This window comes from Cibotium barometz, chromosome 43 (assembly GCF_041138505.1).
Source record: "Cibotium barometz isolate CiBa-2024 chromosome 43, ASM4113850v1, whole genome shotgun sequence".
NCBI classification, from domain to species: domain Eukaryota; kingdom Viridiplantae; phylum Streptophyta; class Polypodiopsida; order Cyatheales; family Cibotiaceae; genus Cibotium; species Cibotium barometz.
In genome coordinates, this window is record NC_141088.1 from 25,014,299 (window position 1) to 25,022,767 (window position 8,469).

Sequence of the window (8,469 nt, forward strand, 5' to 3'; positions counted from 1 at the left end):
CTCTGCTAATCTGAAGAGACATTTATCTGGCTTCCTTTTGTTACTAAAGGTTTTCCATTTTAGCCTACTTTCCTCTTCCCTAGAAAATTTCTCATCCTCACGTTTCAGCCCTATTCGACACCTAATATATAGATTTGTCTCTTCTTCTATGAGTTTCCCTACTTGTCTCTGGAGAGCCTTTGCTAATGAGATGTAGGGTATCTTTAGGGGGGTGAAAATTTGAGAGAAAGAAGACAAGAAAGGAGGAGATGGAGTGAACTGATGAAAATGTATGAGTTCTAGCATGAGCACCATGCTTGAATGTTATAAATATGTAGAAGGCTCGATCTGATGAGAGTACAATATCCTCTACCTAGATGACATCATAGTGCAATAAGCAATAATTAGGGAGGGTTGAAAATTGAGAGCTGAAGAAAGAAGACAGGAAAGGAGGAGATGGAGTGAACTGATGGAAGTGTATGAATTCTAGCATGAGCACCATGCTAGGATGTTATAAATATATAAAAAAATGAGAGTACAATATCCTTTACCAAGACGACATCACAGTGCAATAAGCAATAATAAAAATACTATGGCATGACATGGAAAGCTAAGAAATATACTAGAACTAGTATATTTTTACTATACGCATCTATCCTTGGATGTTTTTTTTAAAAATTATATGTATGCGGTGTTAGAATGCTAAATTTGTGAATGAAATTCTTTTAGAGTGCAGTAGATTGATTCTTTGTGCATTGAAGTGTGATGAATACTAAAATATATGGGCAAACACAAGATTGGCCTCTAGAAAAGTTGATATGGGTGAATCTAAGGCAAGGCATGGTCTATCCAATCACAGAAATGAAAAAGTATGTGATTGCACCACCCATAGAGGAAAAATGATGCACAACTTGGTCTAAATTGTGCAAAAGTTTGGGTTGCACTTGAATCTCGACACAAAACTCGATGGAGTCCAATCGAATAATTACACATCGTAAGACAGAAAGATGGAGAATCCATCTGGGACTACATCAATCGGATGAGATATCTCCACTCTCGCTATAACGATAGAGACAAGTTCTTTGACGAAAGACTGATCGGGTGATTCCTAGAGGGCCTTGAAGACGTAGCCTTGCATAACTCCATGTATGCTCTAGCCCACACTTCCTTTGGAGCAATGCTATAGAAGTGCCATGGATTTCAAGGATAATTTCAAGGGAACTCATTCCTAGGAATTTCATGAGGGCACTTAAACTACCAACATAAAATCTGAAGGAAAGGGAAAAGCGTCCTCTTCAAGACAACAAGTGGACAATTAGTATCTACACTAATGCATCAAATGACACAACACTGAAGAATAGGCCAAGGTCGTGTGACCAGGTTGGGAAACCCCATCTTTACCCAAAGAGGGAACTAGTATGATGCCTAATTTATCGAGCTAACCACACTATTACGGAGTGTCCACATTTGAGACCCTAACCCACTCTTTACTTTGCTTACTACCAAAGGTGGGGCAATCACGAAACCTCCAATTGTTACCACCAAAGAGCTACTAAAGCATGGGATCTACCCTAGGCTTTGCCTAGACAACCATTGGCCTTGTTAGCCCCAGTGCAACACAATGCACCTCAACTAGAAGTAGCCCCAAGAGGAATCCTTAGGGTGCCCGAGGTACCCTTACCACCCCAAGTTCTTCTGTCGCAACCACCATTACCTCAAGTGACCCCTATTCACCACTTGACCTTAACAAAAATCTGTAAAGAAAGTGAGGAGAGAGAAGCCATTAACAGTACCACCTTTAAACCCATTGAGTCAGGCAACAACCCACCCTCACAGGTCCTAAGTCATTACATGATGGAGGGTGAGCACATGTGCCTTGTGTACCTAGCAGCCCGCAAACCCACGGGGGACAAGACTTGAACAACATGGCTAAATGATTGCCTATGCAATGCTATCATTGTGCTGGGCCTCATCAAATAACTAAACAAGACTTGAACAACATGGCTAAACAACTACCTATGCAATGCTATCATTGTGCTGGGCCTCATCGAATCGCTGAGTGTTCGATCAAGAAAGGGATGGCTAGTACTCCTGTGAGTACTCCTACCTTAACTTCTTTATGTACAGGCTATGGGATAGACCATATGTACAAGGAGTGTCCATTAAGAATGGGAATAATTGGGAAAGGGAATAAAGCTAAGCCTAGCACTAGCCTTAACCTGCTGAGCATACAAAAGGGCTTCATACACACGATGCCTCTAAATGCAATCGCTAGAATGCAAAGTAGAAGGAGATCCACAGCTCACGCTGCCACCAAAGCATCTACATCACAAAACTAGGGAACCCGGGGACATGCAAGGATCTTATCCCCTAAAGAAGTCCCTGAACAAGCACGCGCAACTAGGCACGGAAGAAAAAGGCCACAAAGATCAGCAAAGGGGATAGCCGTGTGGTCATAAAGAGCAGGTTCGATGAGGGGACAACCACCAATGTGTCATCTTCCTCATCTGATGAGGAGAAGATGATACCATATTCCCCTCAAGCAAGAGGGAAAATAGATCCTAGTCGGCTACCCCGAAAATTAGCAGAATACCCAAACACGAAGGAAAAGCTAAAGGCCGCTGTTGGTCATGAAGTGTCAAGCTCGATTAGAGGAGGAACCCCAAGCAAGGCACGTTGCAAAAAGTTCCCCTATGCCGAACTTAGAACTAACTGAGGAAAACCAAGAGCTTGACAGAGGTCCTGACAACCAAGCTTTCCCTGAGAAACTTTCTCAAAAGATTGATCCAAAAGCCTGCTAGTCCTGCACAGGTAGACCCTATTTTCTGCATATCTCAATAACCTAAGGGACAGTCCCCCAAAAAGAGTTGACACAGAAGCTCATATCCCGATACCCACCCATTCCAAGAGACATCGTAGGTCTTTCCTCCTTCCTCTCCTCACAAGTCCAGATTCCCATTCACACCTTCAAGGCAGCACGAGTCTATGGAAAGATTTGAAAGATTGGATGAAAGGATGGCTTGAAGGAACACGTGAAACTAGGGAGCTCTGAATGAGATTGATGAGGATGGATTCACAGAACCAGATGGAATCACCGTCATTCACATGGTCCAAGAGTAAACAAGTTAGGGTAGTACTTTAAAGGAGATGAACTTAATGTGACATTTCCCTTAACTTTTAATGACCTTCAAGTCACCGCCATCCTAGATGGTGGGGCCGGAGTAAGCATTGTTACCAAACAATGGTGGGAAAACTTGGGAAAACCTCCCATATATGACACTGCGTTAATCGTCAAACTTGTTGAAGGAGCCACTGCAAAGCCCATAGGTCTTTTGCAGGATTTGAGGATTAAGATTATCGGAACCAACTTCCGACACACCTTTGTGGTAATGAGCTTTTGCTAGCAGGCTATTTCTTATGATTGCACCTTGGGATGAGGGAAACCAGAATGATCTATGACTGGGACACGGATCATATACTGAAAGAAAGATCGGATGCTAAAGGTCAGCCTACGCTCTTGGAAGATCCATCCTATGAGTGGGGGACCCTTAGCAGAGGATTCGATGACAATAACAAGATCCACGATAGTCCACCTATGCCAAACATGCCATAAAATGTTGGATGATGAATGGAATAGTATGGAATTTGCACCTCTCTAGAGCCTGAAGACTCTAAGAACTGGATGCACATCCTTGCTACCATGGACATACTTCCAAAATGCATAGGTACTTGATTTTCCATGGCCAACGGGTAGGAGATCACATCCCTCTGCATGCTCAGGAACACAAGTATGCGTGATACTACAATTTATGAAATGAAACGGTAAGCGTCAGAGAGGAAAGGCCGTTTTGGGAAAGACACCCCTACAAAACCCATAAATTCGAAGGCTTCGTAGGAAAGTAGGAATATATCTTCCGGATAGAATCGGAAGAACATTGGTTGAGATATATGGAAGCTTGACACACATTCCTACTTCTGCCAAGTTTGGCAAAAGGAGCTCGACGAGTTCCCCATTCCAATGAACACCATGACAAAAAAGGAGAAAGAATTAGTCGATTCCTAGCCCGAACCCCAAAAGCTTTGTCACTATGTGCACAAAGTACGAAACAAAAAACTGGCGCTAGTGGTTGAGAAAGAAGCCAAAAAGCTACTAGAGGAAGAAAGCGCTAAAGCTGAGGAGGCTAAACAAGTCCCCAAACACTTCAGGGCCTACAAGGTAGGAGACCATATTATACAATACGAAAAGGTCCAAAGAATCCATGATGGGAAGCCATGAACATTTTAGGATGGTCCGCCGACCAAGGTCAAGAATAGTAACCTGACACGCCCAAGGGAAGATCCAAAACCCGTCAACATAGGGAAGACCTCTCTGCCAAAAGAAGAGAATGACCTTATCGCTCTTCTCATAGAATTCCAAGATTGCTTTGCATGAAAGTATATGGATGTGAAGGGTGTACACACCATTCCAATGGTTGAGGGATCAAGACCAGTAAAGCATGAAAGTATATGGATGAAAGTATATGGATTGCTTTGCATGAAAGTATATGGATGTGAAGGGTGTACACACCATTCCAATGGTTGAGGGATCAAGACCAGTAAAGCAGAGAGCCTACCCTATGAACCCCAAATATTCCAAGATTGTCTTGGAAGAAATCGAATGACTCATATATGTCGAATTCACCTACGAGATAGAGCACACGGAATGGGTTTCATCCATAGCGATAATGCCCAAAAAGAATGGTAAAGTGAGAGTTTGTGTAGACCTCAAAAAGGTCAATGCTGCCATGATCCAAGACCACTATTCATTTCCCTTCACAGAGCATGTGCATGAGCATAGCTTCCTTTATGTATTTTTTTGGTTATAATCAAGTGCCGATCGACCCAAAAGATCAACATAAAATAGCTTTTGCCCCATCAAATGGGACACGTATGCGTATCGAGTCATGCCATTTGGGCTGAGCAATGCCCTAGGAACCTTCCAACACGTAATGTGCATAGCTTAAGGAATATTTACGAAAATCCCTTGAAGTCTTCATGGATGACCTTTGTGTCAACTCTACATGGAAAGCACATCTATGGTGTCTGAGAAAAGTGCTAGAGAGATGTTGGCTTTACAGGATCTATCTCAACCCTCTAAAATGTCATTTTTGGGTCGAGTATGGAGTGATTCTAGGACTCATTGTCTCAGAAGATGATATCTCCCCACATATGACAAGGTAGTGCGACTCATTCTTGAGCTGCCACCCCTGACCAACTTCAAAGGAGTCCAATGATTCATGGGACATGTCGATTATTATTGGCGTTTCATCTTCATGTATGCTAACATTGCTCGTCTCCTTTATGGACTCTTGGTGATTTCTAAGTGGAAAGAGGAGTGCCAACAAGCATATGATACCCTAAAAAACGCATTGGCAAGTGCTCTATTATATGCACATTATGTGTGCATATACTAGGAGGCTAACCCACATTAGGCTTGTGAGCATGGGAGCATGGGAACAAGCTCTAGTGGAGCATGGGTTAGGGCTAACCTTAAGGGTTAAGGTTAGGGTCAGGCATCCAAGAGTCACACATGGGAAATGGAGAGTCAAGAGTCACTTAAGGGCCCTCCTATATAATAGGGACATGGGGCACACTCAAGGGAGGCTTGGGGGCTTGGAGGCTTAGGCTATGGTCTCTTGTGTAGAGGATCATATCTACTCACCTACCATTTCACACTATAGCTACATGCTATTGGATTGGAGTTATATCTCTTGATGGTATGGGACATCAACGTAAAGGTATGATGCATTTCATTATATTTCATGTGTGCATCCCTTGGGCTCTGGGGTGGTCGGGTGGTTGAGTTTATGCCTGATTTATGCATGCTTATGCATAACAATTATCTAGAGAGATCTTAGGGTTTTAACAATGGTATCAGAGCAATCTCTAGTTAATTGTTATTATTTTTCTTTTTTATTATAATTTTTAGTATTTTTTTGAAGTAAAATTTAATATTTACTAATAAAAATATTATTTTATTGATTTGTGTTGATGATTTGCACGTGGATCGTCGATATGGCGATTGGAACGTGTGTTACTACTATTCAATGGACGAATCGACGTTGCGGAGAAATTTCGTGAGTTTAATGCTATTTTTTCTTATTTTTTGTAGTTTAAAATAAGCATTAATGAAAATTTTTACAAAAATACCATATATTTTATTGTGGATATTTTTGGTAGAATGGATTCCCTAAATTTCTAAAATTTTTGGGAATTTTTTTCCTAATTTTTTAGATATTTTTTGAGCATTTTTATGGTTAAAAATGTATTTTTTATACATTTTTGCTGGTTTTTCCGCGGGTATGCGATCAAATTTCTACCGATTTTCTGCTGAAATGCAGTAGGGGGCAGCATGTTGATGCATGAAGTGCTCTCTCGTGTGCGTGGGACCCTCTCCGTCTCTCAATTTTTCCTTCTTTTTTCCTCTCCCCCCCGTGTGAACTTCTCTTAAAAGGGATTTTTTAATTTAATATTAATCATAATTAATATTTAATTATAATTAAGCTTAGTTTAATTAAAAAGATTAATTAAAGCTTAATCAGCCTCCTCTCTAACAGAGAAGGAGAGGGTGGAGAGAGAAGGGAGTGGAGAAGATGGAGAGGAGATAAGAGTGAGGAGAGATAATCAATCCCTCTCCATTTCTACGCGCATGCCGGGGGGGTCGCTGGTGGAAAAACGATCCCCCTCCTAAAAATAATTTACATAAGCTTTTAATTAACATTTATTATGGTTTGTTTTTTATTTTTTTAATGAGTTTTTTTATTTTAAAAAAAGCTTTTGAAGTTTTTTAACCCAAAAAAAGCTTGAAAAAAGCCTTAAAAATAGAGGAAATTTGACATTTGAGAAAAAAAAATCTCTGAAAATTTCTGAAATTTTTTCTCTTTAAAACTTTTGGCTTTTCATCTTCCGGGAAACCTTTTGGCTTTCCGCTTTCCTGAAACCTTTTGGCTTTCCAAATTCCGGAAAATCTTTTGACCTTTCAGATTCCGGAAACTTTTGACCTGTCACATTCCGATTTTTTTTTGTCTTTTCATTTTCCCGAAACTATTGGCTTTCCGTATTTTGGGAAAACCGTTGGGATTTTGAAATTTTTGGACCGTTCGTATTCTAAATGCGTTCGGGGTAAATTAAAAATTTTAAAAAATTCTTAAAAATTAGTGAAAAATTAGACAAATGTTATTTTAAATTTTTGGAAAATGTGGGGTTGGTGTTTGGCATGTGTTGTGTCCATTCGAGCACCCGTGACCATTCAAGTTCCTTTAAAAATATATTTTTTGACCTAAAAATTTAAAAAATCTATTAAAATTATAAATTGAACGATGGGAGTCTCAAGAAAAAATAGGAATATTCTAGAAATTATTTTTAGAAATCCTAAAAATTAGTATTTTTAAAATATCAATGGTATTTCGACAAATCTAATTGCTAAAAATTTTCTGGAAAAATATAGGTTTGGAATGCCATAAGATAGGTTTGGTGGAATTCAAAATTATCATATTTTGAGGCCCTATAAAATTTGAAAAAATTTAGAAAAAATCATGATAATTCTTTTTCTTGAGAATTTAATATTTTTGAGGGTTATTTAATGTTGAAGTACGTTTTCTCGTGCTGACATTAGATAGATTTGGGTTATTCGTATATTATTAATACGATTATATCTCGTATTAGTGGATATTTCTATTTGGATTAATTCTAAACGATGTTTTCATGATTTTTTACCATTGTTTAGCCCTTCTTTTTGGACATGTTCCTTAATTTCTTTTGATGGCTATAATTTGCATTCAAAGTGTGTTTCATCTTTGACACTTTTCCATGATAATTTATTTTGCACTTGTTTAAGTGTGGTTTGTGCTTAATTTCTTAAACCTAAGACAAATTCTATCATGGGTTAGTTGATCGGTTTGTTTTGGTGGATTTTATCGGTGGATGTTTTCCAGACTCATCAGGTTCTGCCTAGATCACTTGTGTCTAGGGTTTTCTTATTGAGTGCTACACACGTGTTTCACTTGCTTACTTTGGAGTTTTGCTTGAATGACACCACGTTCATATACTCCGAATTGATGAGTTGGCCACCAATTTTAATGCTTCTTTTCATTAGATGGTATGCATTAATTTTTATGATCAACTATGATTTTCATGGATTCGAGGAGCTTCTATACTTTTATCCATAGTTTTATAAGGATCTTTTGATCTTTTGGATAATATCATGTGCTTTGAAGGTAGCATTTGCCTTCGTTTTTTGCACTTAATTTTGGAGTATATTGCTTGTACTCATACATATTCCAACTCAAATTCCTAGTTGCTTATGTATCTAGGTGAGCTATTTTTCTACCCTACTAAGTTTATTGTGTTTTGGGTAGTTATCATTAGAAAGGAGCCAATAATTTAATTTCTTTTCTAATGATGTACTCAAAAAGAGTTATTCCTTGATGTGGTCTCAGGTATATAGAGATA